We start from the raw sequence: 14,710 nt of genomic DNA, 5'->3' as shown, positions 1-14,710 counted from the left end.
GCCAGCACGCTGAGGGAACAGCGTATAGACTGAGGTGCCCTCTACTGCCACACTCGGGAGTGACTGCCAGCACGCTGAGGCAACAGCGTATAGACTGAGGTGCCCTCTACTGCCACACTCAGGAGTAACCACCAGCACATTCATGGAACCGATTATAGACTGAGGAGCCCTCTACTGACACCCTCAGGAGTGACTGCCATCACGCTGAGGGTCCGCCTATAGACTGAGGAGCCATCTACTGTCACCTTCAGGAGTGACTGCCAGCACGCTGAGGGAACCGCTTATAGTCTGAGGACCCTCTACTGCCACACTCAGCAGTGACTGCCAGCACGCTGAGGGACCGTTTATAGACTGAGAAGTCCTCCACTGCCACCCTCCTGAGTGACCACCAGCACACTGAGTGAACCGCTTGTAGGTGACTCCTACTGTCAGTGAGAAGTGACCCAAATCTTTAGGGACAAGTCATTTCAGCCAACTGGGTGAAGTATGTCCCTCCAGGAGGAGACGCTGCTGACCGAACAGCTTTGAATGCCACCCTACCAGGCCTTGGAAGGTTCTTTCCCTCAACGTAGGAACACAGCACCATAGTCCGTCTAGGTAGGACCACTTGTGCCAGCATGGGGCACAGGAAAGCATGGTGGATATCTGAGAAGCCCACTTCTGCCATTCTGCCTAGATTTCTCCCGCTGAATGGGGATTTTATACATTAAATGGACGAATGAGACACTTATGTGTGATCCTAATCGCCTCAAGACTTCCTGGTCAGGGGGTGTGGCTTCAGACAGGGCTGGCTCTAGGGCGGTGCGTTCGGTGCCATCGCACCGGGCGCTGACTTGATGTGGGGGCGTCATTCTTACAAGTATTTTATAATTTTAGAAGCACCTGCTGCCGAGTCCCTGGCCTAAGCAATTTTCAGGCATCAATTAAAATGTCAAGATAACTCTGGTGATTAATTGTCTGGCCTTGAAAGAGACCGAGATTTGTCTAGTGGAAGTTTTGACTAATCCTAAGTTAGTGTAGAGGGTTAAAATGACTGCTGCTAAGAATGTGAACCATGCAGGTAAAAAACTGCATTTAATGTAAATAGGTCAGTGGGTTACTTCTTCTGTAAGAGAGCTCCTTGTGTTACTTGTCGTTTATAAGTCAAAATCCTAATATAGAACATTGAGCTATTAACTGTCATCAAAGAGCTGCTTGCAAACTGCAAGGTATAGGTTAGATATATATATATATATATATTTTTGCCCAGTCTTTCATTATCCTAATCTTGTGAAAAGGGTTCATTTGGGTAGAAAACAATTTGTATTATTAAAGAGAACCCCTAACAATGATGTTACGTTATAAATTCTGAATTTGCGCTTTTCCAGAATTAGGACTTAAACTATATTGCCTACCTGTATCGATGACAAGTCCCTCCTACACTACACCTTGTGTTAAATTTCCTATACACTGATTTACACACATATAATTGTCTCTGTGCAATGTGTGTGATGTAAAGTGCTCTGACACCTTACACTAGTATGAGTGGTGCTATAAAGCTAAATGAATCTGAGAGACAGTGGTTATGGAGACTTGAGGGGCACTGTTAAAGGGAGCTAGTGAGGGAATCCGTGGCAGAGGTGGTCATTGGGGTGGAGGTGGGGGGCCAACAGACATTGTCGCACAGGGCACCACCAGTGCTAAAGCCGGCCCTGGCTTCAGACCAGCTGAATTCTTGGGTTTCTTCTGGAGCCCGGATGGTTGGCTGTTTTTGCAGCAGTGGGTCCTGGACACCACCCTCAGCAGGACACCTTTCTCCTGTGGGGGAGGGGGCAACCTTGCTTAGGCCGAACATACAAAAGAATGCATCACCTGGTAAGCCATGCAGCAGTCAGCAGAAAGCGGATAGAGACGCGCTCTAGAGAGATGCGCCTCTGCGTTCACAATGAACCAGGGTCAATAATGCAAAGTCGAAAAAAGATCTGCGCGCGCGCGCGCTCGATGGCCGAAGTCTGCGTCCCAGGTCTGCCTCATCAGCTGGAATGAGGCCCTCTTCCTCCGCATGGACCCCTGCAGAACGCGTGACGTGCGTCGCCTCCGCGGCCCCCCAGCTCTGCTCTACTTGTGTGTCGCAGCCCACGGCGGAGGGACACTCCCGGGGGTTACCTGGTGATGGGGTTCTGGGAGCTGCAGATATAAGCGCAGGGCTGCATCTCCAAGCCGCCGTGCCTGGGTTACTTAGCAACCCCGGTGCAGAAGATGCTGCAACAGGAAGAGCCACTGGCTGGCGGGGGGGAGGGAGGGAGTCCGGAGACTTACTACTTGTTGCAGCTTGAAAATGGAACCACGACGGCCGACACCTCCAGGGAAAACGCACAGCACATGCTTCCCTCCCTGGGCATCATTTATGAGTCAGGGGGGTAGAGGGGACAGTTGCTGTAATCAGTCTGCAGAAAAGGCCTGTGTACTATAACACAAAAACACGTTTTCCCTCAGTGGGAAGCACTATTCATATAGTTATTCCAGTGTTTTCTGAGGCGCCCGCATCTCGCCTGGGGACAGTTCTGTGCAAAACCTCAGATCCTATGTTTGGCAGGGTTTCTGACTGTCTCCGTCTAACAAGGACACCTAATTTCCTGTTTTATGCATTTAGTTGACAGACTGTGTTCTGCCAGTTGTAGTTCGGTTTTCCTTCCACAAAACCAATTAGGCCAAAACTTGTGAGGAGTAATTTGAAACCTGGAAGGCCCGGAGGCTAAACTTAGTGCCCCAATGACATGAACCGAGGGGTAAACAGCCAGGCGTCTTCAAGCGGCCTTTCATGTGGCATCCTAAAGCATTCTGGGTACTGTAGTTGTGGTGTGCTTCCTTTATGCTAATGAGATCAACACAGCTGATAGCAATGACTTGGCAGTTAAAAGTAAAGGTAAGGACAGTTTGTCATGGAGGAACACGGCCATCCTAAGTAGCGGATAGTTTGAATTGACAAGAAGCCGGTTTATTTAGGGGCAGTACCATATCTAGCTTTGATTAATAAATACATCAATCTTTCTTGCATTTTCAGCAATGACAGAGAACAAGTAGCAGGCTGGACTGCCTGCAGCCCGGCTATTGATCCATATGAACCTGACCATTTGCTTATTTCATCTAGATTCCTATATGTGGGCCATAGGGCTTCAATGTATATTTATAATCAGGGCCACTGGGATTGTGTGACAGATAAAGACCAAATTATGTGGCTGGGTTGATTAAATTCTTCGGCAAGAAAAGCCAAATTATGTGTCATAATGAGTCACATTTTGTGATAGTAATATTTTATTCTTTGTCATTTTTACATCTGGTAACAGTGTCTGAGAAAAGAGTTCACCTTAATTAGTACCAATTTAACACCCGAATACAGCAATAAGCAACTGAAAGATGACCAGTCAGTGTTAGAAAAAAACTTTACACTGCACAGGAACCCAAGTCACCATATTTTTTTAACTTTTGATCCGTTTGAGCTCTAAATAATGTTTTTGTTAAAAGCTGCAGATTATGCAGCAGATGATGGATTATGTGGGAAATGTGACAAGTCCATAATTATGCAAAAATTGATGCGGAATTACATAATTTCAGTGATCCTGTTTATAATATCTCTGTGGGTTGAATGATAAAACCACACATGCCTAAACAACGCGGTCTGTACCACAACAGAGTCTTTACCACGCATGCCTTTACCATGTATGCCTTTACGAATATCATTGTAAAGGCATGATTGCTAAAGGGATATGCATTATAAAGAGCACACCCCAGCCCCCCACCCTGCGCCCTAACTCCCGATACCCAGCACTGCAATTCACCACACCCCAGTACCTTAAAACTACTCCAACTCCCCACCCTGAGCCATACAACCCGGCCCCTGCCCAAAATTAACCCCAGGCCCCCCAGCCTTGAGCCCTAAAAGTGCCCCCAGTGCTGAAAACTGCCACTTGCTTCCCATCCTTTGCCCTAAAACCCGGCCCCAGCTCTTACAACTGCCCTGACCCACTCCCGCCCTGAGCCCTAAAACTCTGCTCCCTGCCAAAAACTCTACCCCTACCCCAGCCCCCCGCCCTGAGCCCTAAAACTGACTCCCACCCTTGAAAAATGCCCCTTCCCACCGACCCTGAGCCCTAAAACACATCCCCCAGTCCTATAAACGACCCTGTCCCGTCCCACGGCCCTAAGCTCTAAAACCGGCCCCCAGCCTTAAAAACTACTCCCCTCACAAAACCCAGCCCCACTGTGTTGCCCCATCCCCTAGGGCGACTCCTTAAAAGAAAGGGGAGGGGGCAACACAGCCCCTCCCCCAAGACCTGCACTATTAAAGGTGGGTTGCCTGGTGCCCACCCAATGTTGTTTTTTTTTAGAATTTCGGATCAAGTTCTAGTCCTAAAATGGTTGCCACCACTCCCTGGTTGAGGTGGTGGCAGCTAACCAGATCTCTCTTTGATATCTGTCAGCTCTGCGGATCCTCCACGCCATGAAATATGCCAATTTTTTTAACCTTCATTTACAACAAAACACAAAAAGCACTCTTTCTGGACCAAGATCTAGCTTTCTGCCAAATTCGGTGGAAATCTGTTCAGCGATTTGGGCTGCAGCGATGTCTAAAGTTCCTATTGAAAAATGAATGAGGTAAACACGTTTTCAGACCCCTTTTTGTCTTCCCCCACTTGACGATCACCCAGAAACTCTGAGTGTGCAAATGAGTCAAAAAGTAGCTCTTTTTTGGAATATTTTGTGGCGATTCGTCAGACGGGGCCAAAGCTATTAGCAACACAAGGCATTTCCCATGGAGACATGATCCTAATAACTACAAAGTGGCGACTGTCAATGGGTACTAAATATATATATATATATACATATCCAAAGAACTTCAACGTCCCATTCCAGCGTTGATTGGAAAGCACACAGGTATCCAATTTCAAAAATGCTTTATTGCAGAGAAAGCCGTAAGGCAAAACACATTTGTTAGGGGGGTAGGGGTCTGCAATAAAGCATTGTTTGCGGTTCACCACCGCTGGATTCAAGCACCCGCGACCTAGGAGGTGCAACGGCGGTGATACCCTGGGGTTTGAAAAAAAAAATATATATATATATATATATTATACATACATATATATATACATACATATATATATATATATATATATATATATATATATATATATATTCACAGATATATTTAATCCAAGTCTGCTCGATCATGAGACCATGACTATATTTAAAATAGTTAAAGTGAAGCTATGGTTCCAAAGCAAATTCTAAAAACTGCTAAATCACTAGTTCTGGTAAGGTTTACAAACCATAACTTGCACTCATGCTGCAAGCATATCATGACCTCTCATATGACATAATTGACTACATCATTGATAAGTTCATTGATTATATCATATATGCAGGGCCACTGGAATTATGCGTTTGTGCATGGTGATTTTCACATGATTTCATATTTGCCACATAATCCATCATCTGCCACATAATCTGCAGATTTTAGCAACAAAAAAGCTATAGATCAAACGGTTATAAAGTTACTAAAAATGCAGCAAAACGTGTTGCTGTGCAGTTGAAGGCCTTTTGCAAAGGTTGACTGGTCACCTTTATGTAGCTTATTTGGGTGCAAAACTGGTATTTATGAGGTGCAACTAATGCACAGATAGTGTTCACAAATTTTAAAACATCAAAATACTTAATTAATACTATCACAACATGTGCTGCATTATTTGCAGCATAATTGACTCAACCCTGCTGCATAATGTGGCTTTCTGCTGCTGCATAATTCCAGTGGCCCTGACATAGGTCTAACAAGTTTGTGTGCGTTCCCAACTTTCTAAAGCAAACTAGGCCTTGACTCTGCAGCATCTCAACTTTGTGCGGTACTTTTTCCTGCATATTTGTGCACCTCTTATGGCATATAATTCCGTAGGAGTTAATGGATTTATAGCTCCTAAAATCCGCTTTTGCGAAAGCCTAGCTGCTGTAAACCCTGCCATTTAGGCTAGTAAACCTGTTTAATGAATGCAAATGGCCTTACTAATTAGTCTGGTGTGTGTGGTGGCTGCTATCGAGGAGGGGTTGGTGGGTAGCCTGGGTGGGAAGCTTTGCTGTGTTTAGACATTAGAAAGCGTACATAGGGATTTTGAAGCTGTACCTGGGCACCAGAATCTATTCCTGCTGGAGGGTGGTAATTCGAGCTGGAGAAGGGCATTCGAGTCTGCACAAAGAATGTGTGGGTGAACCGGGGTAACGAAAAGTAGTTCTGAGTCGACTGACTGCACTGGAGTATTTGAGACTCTGTGACTAGGGGCCATATGTATCAAGCAAATTTGCATTCGCAAAGGCCGAAATTCGCAGAATTTCGGCCTTTGCGAATGCGAATTTGCTAAATGGAATGTATTAAGCAAAATGTGGTTCAAAATAAGGAATCGCAAAATTTGCAATTCCTTATTTTGCGATTGCATTTAAGGAATCGCAAAATTTGCGATTCCTTAAATGCAATGTATGATGCAAAAAAAATTGCTAATCGTCCCTAAGGAATCACAAATTACCACCAACTTCAGGTTGGTGGTAATTTGCAATTTTCTTGAAAAATGCCAATTTTTGGATTTTTCAAAGTGCCATGTGATGCACCCATGCTTATTTAAGGGGTGCAACAGGGTGTTCTTTGGACACCCCTGCACCTTTGAAATTATTCTCAATTTGCGAATCGCAAATTGCGAATCGCAAATTGCGAATAATTTCACATTCATTCCTATGGGCCTCCTGGCCCATGTAATTAATGGGAAATTATTCCTTAATTGCGATTAGCAATTTGCTAATCGCAATTAAGGAATTTTAAGAAATTGCTACAAAATAGCGAATTTCTACATACATACCATTTTGCGATTTCTAAATAGCGATTCCTTAAAAATCGCTATTAAGAAATCGCAAAAGGGTATGTTGATACATATGGCCCTAGGTGCATATGAGACTGGACCCGGCTATAGTTATATTATTATTTTTCCCTAGAAATATGAAACGGGACAGATGGAATTTAGGACTATAAATGGTTTATTTACTAAAAATGGCGGGATGGCATTTAAGGTCATATGAAGTATTGTCGGAAAATTCAGACCCTGGGTGTGCACCACTGCACCTGTTTTGGGGGCAGGGGGTTTACTGTGAACAGGAGGGTACAGGTGAGGGGCCCTCACAGTCCCGGGGTGGGGGAAGAGCTCGGGGAGCTATAAAAAGATGGATCGCCGGCTCAGAGATGCCCCTGCAACAGAACCACATGTCCACTGCACCTCCGCACAGCGCTCTTCGTTATTCCCCCCCCACCCCCGCAAGTCTTCGCCGACAAGAATTGCGCCCCCTTTGGGAATTGCCCTCGGCTGTTAGAAGTGCTTGCAAGTAGCACTGCCGCTGACAAACCGGCCCTTCAGGGGCGTGCAATAAATTTCCCGAGTATTAATTCTCGATGAAAACTGGGCCCATGGTTTATGGCGTGTCAGGCACTCACTCCAGTCTGCAGTGGGCCCGCCTCGGGGCTGCAGGCTAAGTCCCTGCTTACTGGCTCTCGAGACGTCAGCGTGCGAGTGACGGATGAGGCGCGAGGGGCAGAGAGCGAGCGAGACAGGACGTGAGGGACGCAGGTGGTTACGTGCCTACCCTGGTTCGAGCACCGGCTTCGGCATATAATAACTTGCACCAAGACGAGGGCCACTGGAATTATGCGAAGGAAATGCCCAAATTATGGGGCAGGGTTGAGTAAATTATGCGGCAAGAAAAAACAAATTATGCTGCGTAATGTGGCACATTTTAAATACTAATACGTCATTATTTTGTACTTTTCACATCTGTTTACACTGTCATTGGGTGCACTTCATGAGCACCAGTTGAATACTTAATTATAGCAATAAGCAACAGAAAGAGAGCCAGTCAACCTTTGCAGAAGGCTTATCCACTGCACGTTAACATGTGCTGCTGTGTTTTTAGTTTTTGAAGCGTTTTAGCGAGAAACACATTTTTTTGTTAAAATCTGCAGTTTATGCAGCAGATGATGGAGTATGTGGCAAACACAGCAAGTTTATAATTATGCAAAAATCGCTGCAGCTGCAAAATCTCATAAATCCAGTGGCCCTGACTAAGGTCCTTTGTATGCTAGCTATGCCGCTGCTAGGATTGTTGTTAGAAATAGGATTTCTGGTTGGCTAGGGCATGCGCCTAGGCCATGCATAAACCACCACTCTAGTCAGGACAAGGGATTTACACAATGAAGATAACCCCTCCTTACCCCCTTGGTAGCTTGACAGAGCAGTCAGGTTTATCCCAGAGACAATGTGTAAAGCGTTTACGCAACAAACTCACACAGCAGTGACACGCTAGGCACACCACAAAAGAAACTCCACACAAGGTAATGTAAAAAATAGCCTTCGTATTATCCATTAAACCCATTAGAACATAGTCACATATATACACTGTGCCACCTGACACTTGGCATGACTTTACTGAGATTATATACAGCACAGGGCCAATCGGGCCACTGTCATAACATCACAACTCATAGTTAGTGAAGACAACCAGTAACTACTGGTAAGGGTGCACTTAGCACCCAGCATGAGGCATGAACATCATAACAGTACTTAGCATATTATGCATCCATCATAATTACATCAGGCCCACCTTAGGCCTAAACCTCATCAAGAGCAGAAACCTATGATAGGGCTCCGGAGCTCGTTTAACATATGCCGTGGGGCTCCTCGCACGAAGACTGGGTACCGCAGCATCTGCGTGCCCACAACGGGATTGCTATACTCCCAGTGATGTTGTCCCCAAGTCAGCACATTCCTAAGCAGGGGCCCTGTCCAGGGCTCGCCCGCAATGCCACCGAAGAGCAAGTGCCCCCGTTAGTGTAAGGCTGTTGTCCACAGACACGTTCGTGCAGCTGCCAACACCCAATATAGTAGAGGGCGGAGCTCAGCGTACTCTACCCCGGCTAATGGGACCACGGGCAATCGAAATGGCCCCGAAGGCAGAGGCCTCCCACTGAACTGACCTGGTGGCTCAGTTGCAGCATTACGGGTTTCCTCTCAAGGAGACCGCCTCCATAGTTCTAGCTCTCCACTTATATCTGGGCCAACAGGGCTCCTTGCAGGCCCTACTCCTCTCCAGCTGATCACTCTGGGGGATACGTTCCTATTCGCCAACGACCACACTCTGGTTTGGCGGGCCGGCACTGCCTGGCTTCCGGCGACTCTACTCACCCCACTGGGACCAGATGCAACAGCTCCCAACAAGGTAGGAGCAGGACCCGGAGCCAAGTCTCCGGTGGCTTTGTCTTCGGACGCAGCACCGCCCACAACCAGGCGTCCTTTGCCTGACTTCCCGCTTTCTTCGCAGCGGTCTACATCATAGGTTCCTCTGTCTGCGGGCCCATGAAATGGGTGTTGTGCGATGCAGCCCGAGCAGCCTGTGGCCCTTCTTTCTTTTATAGATGCAGAGGGCCCACACCACAGGCTCAGGGGACCGAAGCTTGCAGCATTTACAAGGCGCTCACTTCCCTGCAGTTTCTCTATCTCCAGCGGCACGGGCTGAAACCCTGCTCAGGACTCCTCTGGGGTGCGATTGCACTCCTCAGCGCCACCCGTCCTTCCTGATAGTGAGCCCATGTCTCAGGCTCGGTCAGCAAAATCAGCCCCTATCACGCACTGCTGTCGGATAGGGACATCGCTCACCACACACTGTTTTAGAGTCAGGGAGGGCAAGCCGCGAATACCCTAGGAGTTCACTGGGTCAAAGAGCAGGAGGCAGGCTCAGGCCAGCACATAAGCAGAATCCAGATGGCGGTTCCCTGGCTCAGCAATCCTCTGGGCAGCAGTCCCCCCCAGTGGTTTCTCCTCTACCAGTTCCAAGTAAGCAACAGACTTGGGGTCACAGCCCCAATATTTATACCACCAAGTGTCTTTCCTCTTCCCCCTGGCACAGGGCTCTGTGCACAGTCAAAAACCAGTTCTGGTTTGTACTTTACACACATCCTTTCAAGTGCACACCCACCTCTATTGTTAGTGTAGGCCCTGGCCCCAGACACACGACTGAGGGCCGGAGCCATCATTGTGGAAGGCAAGCACAGCCCTATTCAGGTTCAGGTGCTACTCCTCCCACCACTACAAATGCAGATCTGGCCTATTCAGCCTAGCGCTGACTCACCCAGACCCTCTGCAGCCATGGCACCTCCTCATCCCCTGTCACTCCAAGGCCAGGCAGTCAATACACAACAGGTAGGCACAAAGACACGTAGCAGACAGAAATGCCCACTTCTAAAAGTGGCATTTCTAAAATAGTGATAATAAATCTGCCAACATCACGACGCAGCATTTATCATCACTATTCGAAACATACCAAACTTGATCACACTACTCCTCTCATGTCAGGAATTACCACTGAAACACATATCCGGTAATCCCCAATGCATTTCTATGAGAGGGCAGCCTCACAGCAGTGAGAAATCAAATAGGCTGGTTGTCACTACCAGGACATGCCACACAGTTAAGGTACATGTCCTACCTTTTATCTACACTGCACGCTGCCCATAGTGCTAGCTAGAGCCTACCTTAGGTGTGGCTGATATGTAGTAAAAGGGGAGTCACAGACATAGCAACCACTTTATGTGCCACATCACAGCAGCAGTAAACTGCGTGCGAAGCCTGAGACAGGTTTGAAAGGCTACTTTGGTGGAAAGAGCAAGCTGTGCTGCAAGCCCACCAGTAGTATTTAATTTACTGGCCCTGGGTATATGAGATACCACTTTATAAGGGACTGATAGGTAAATTAAATAGGCCAAACAGGTGTAGACCAATCTTACCAAGTTTGCCATAGAGAGCACATGCACTTTAACACTGAACAGCAGTGGTGATAAAGTGCCCAGAGTCCTAAAACTACCAACAACAGGTCAGAAAAATTACCGGAGGAAGGCAAAAAGTTCCGGGATGACCCTGAAAAATGAGCCAAGTCAAACAGTTGTTCTATATAAATTATAAGGAAAGGACCCTCTGAGGATCAGAGGAAGCTTGGAAGGGCAAAGGAATTACCTTTCAAGTAAGGAATCCGAAGCAGAATGATACAGCAAAGATCCCTGCAGCTGCTTCTGTTTACAGAACATCAGAAAATGGCAGTCCACTAGCTAGATTTGAGACACCATCTCTCTGGTTATGATAGTGACTGTGTTGTGACCCTAGGCAAAAGTACCCAATCCTATTAGATGTGATAGGTGGTCTTCATCTTAAAAATGCACAATATTATGGTCTTAAGACAGTGGCACAGAGGTTTCTAAATAAGATCGAATACCTACCTTGTGAGCATCTCTTCCCTGGCTCATCAGTCTGGCCACTGGTCATTTGTCAAACCCTGTGGCCATCCTTTAAATGTGTTCAGTGGATTAAGCGGCACACAATTAGGATTTATAGAAAATAATCAATGATTCCACCTAGAGTGGTGGAAATTCCACAAGTATAGTGGATTTTCCACTGTTGTAATTATAGGAGACAAAGGACAGAACATTATAGTAAGGACAGTAGCTCTTCAAAATGCAGCTAACACCACAAAAGCTCAAATTTATGGATTTTTAAAAACACCTTGCATGTGGATTCTCACAATTGTAACACATCTCGTTATGTTTTCGAAAGGGGAGAGTAAGTGTCTTTCCAATAAAGGGAAAAGAACGAGACCATCAATAAATCTATGTGGCTTTAAAAGAAGTGTGTCCACAGAAGGAAATATTTTCCCAAAGGAACAAAACAAAAATTATAAAGCTACAGATGCAAATGCACACGTTCCCATACAAACACAAAAGCACATTCTTGCATGATTTGCACATACTGATTTTTCACTTAGTGACAATCTTCACAAATAATGTTTGCTATGGAGGAGTTCTCCCAAAAATCTTCAGCTGTTGTAGATTCCTCCAGCTGCTCCTTTTCATGGACAACATGGAGCATAGTTTCTAATGCTTTCATGTTCGTAGTTGCAGAGGGCAATAAAACAAACCCAGTATTTATTTTACTTTTGAGCGATCAAAGGAAGGGAGCAGTTTGCTTTAATATGTATTTTTCTGTGATATGCTGTTGGGCAGTGAGCTTCTAAGGGATCTTGCTTGGCTCAGCCCTATTGGCTGGGTACCACAGAATGAATCCTCTACTTGCAGTTTCAGTCATATGAACTAACAAACTCACATGTCCCCTGCTGAAATTAATTCCTACCTCCTCATAATAATACTAATACTACACTCATATTTCGCTATACTAATCCACCACTAATCCTTTTGGAATCCGAAGTGGTGTGATGCTCGCAGAAAAGCTCTTCGATGCCTCATCCGTGGTAGTAAGCACTATGTAAATCCAATTACAATATGAACTGAAGCAATTGCAGATTTATCGATGACCATAGGTTGTCCATGAACATAGAAAACAGACTTCAGCTACTCAGCAGCAAGATAGTGTAAATATTCACTGTTAAGGCTGCAGCTGAACTTAAGTTACATTTTTTACCGTTCGCATGCTACACCCAATTACTCGAGGCATAATTCACCTTAAATGGTCTCTTACATTTTGACAACCCACTAGAAACTCCTCCAGGGTTGATGTTGACGCAATCAACTCTCTTGTACACCGTATGTCATGAACCAGCACCTTCCATTCTTTTACAGTCATCACCTTCCATCCATTTCCAATATGGCACCTTATTGGAACCTTTTTTTCACATCATGATAAAGGGAAATACACCTGTCTTGCTATTTTCTGTGGTGCTAAGGCCTATACCATGTCCCTCATGGCTTCATCAAGTTTCATTCCACTCCTAAGGGCCATTTTCAATGTGCATTTCACCAACCTATTGGCTCGTTCCACTTGACAAATGGACTGAGGATTATTCCTAGATGTTCTAATATGTTTCATATCATTCTTATTAATAAAATATCCCATAAGGCTTGACACCGATTATGTTCTGTTGTCTGTAATGATATATTGAGTTAAGCCTTCCCTAGAGAAAACATATTTCAAGACGAGTACTACGGGTGGTTATGGTACCCATGAAACTGTACTTCCAGCCACTTGGAATGAACAACCATAACAGTTGCATACGATTGCATTTGTGGTACAGCAGCGAACGGACCGATAAAGTCTAAGCACATTTTGACCCAAGGTACACCTGGATCCTGTATGTGCAGGGTATTGGTACCCTAACACACTCTTAATCTGTCCTCTCCTTCTTCACATAAGGAGCAGACTACAGCTTTCCTGGTGTCTTCCATGTGTAGTGCTGGCCTCCAAAAGCTCTCCTTAAGATATTTGTTAGACACAATTTAATCCCAATGTCCCTGACGAGCTAAGGTAATGAACTTGCTTCTCATGTCATAGGGAGGTACAACTCTTTCTTTCCTCATTACCAACCGATCAGTACACACTGTCAATTCACCCACAATCTCACATTATGTTCTCACTCCTACTGGCAAACAACGTTTTCCTCTTGCTCCATTTCAAATTTATTTCACTCCTTCTTTCATTTCTTCTCCCTTCTCCGCAGCACCAACCCACTCCCCCTTCATAACAGCATTGTACAGGCCTTTGTTGGCATCATGTACACAAGCTACCACTTCCTTAGTCTGGAAGTCACTAGTCAGTAAAATTCTGTAACCTAGATGCAAACCTTGCTAGTCTAATTGAGCTCTTATCCCTACCCCTTAGCCTTAAGATCTTAAGTAAAGGCCTATTATCCATTCGCAAAATGACCTTGGTTCCTCTTACATATATCTTAAAATACTGTCAGCCAGATTCATCAAACCAAAATCCGCTCGCAAAGGGCCAGATTCTGAGAATCTGGCCCTTTGCGAGCGGTATTTTTGCATTTGGGATGCATCATCCCAAATGCAAAAATCGCAATTTTAGAAATCGCTACATTGCGAATATTTGCATTTAAGGAATCTCAATTTGAGATTCCTTAAATGCAATGCATGAACCATTTAAAAATTGCGAATTCGCAATCTGGGGCCGCTATTTACCGCGAAGTCTAACTACGTGGTAAATAGCAAAAACTTAGAAAAATGCACTTAAATGCATTTTTCTAAGTTGTATGTTACACACACACATGTCCTTGGGACATGTGTGTGCGCAACACCAGTGTACATTACCATTTCAGGGGTGCAACAGGGTGTCCTTTGGACACCCTGGCACCCTTAAAATTGTTTACTTATTTGCGATTCGCTAATTGCTAATCGCAAATAAGGAATGACTCCCCATTCATTCCTATGGGCCTCATAGGAATGAATGGGAAAACCATTCCTTATTTGCGATTAACAATTAGAGAATCGCAAATAAGGAAGCAGTAGAAATCGCGAAAAATATTGCGATTTCTACATGCATCCCGTTTTGCGAGTCTTTAATAGCGAATCCTTAAAATTTGCTATTAAGGACTCGCAAAACATGACTTTGATGAATCTGGGGGTCTGTTCCCTAAAATGCTGCTAATGCCACTCTCTCTATGGCCGAGTAAACCTTTTCTGAGTCACTCAGAGCACAAGAGGCACATGTAATAGTCATTTCCTTCCCATCATGTTTCTGAGACAAAACCACCCAATTCTTGATGCACTGGCATATACAGTAATCACAGATTATTTGTTTATATCAAAAGTGGTCAGAATTCTAATTTGTGCTATCGAGTGTTTAATGGCTTCAAATGT

The sequence above is a fragment of the Lissotriton helveticus genome, chromosome 4_2 (assembly GCF_964261635.1).
Source record: "Lissotriton helveticus chromosome 4_2, aLisHel1.1, whole genome shotgun sequence".
Lineage (NCBI taxonomy): Eukaryota > Metazoa > Chordata > Amphibia > Caudata > Salamandridae > Lissotriton > Lissotriton helveticus.
The sequence above is the reverse complement of the archived record's forward strand: the minus strand, read 5'-3'. Positions refer to the sequence as shown.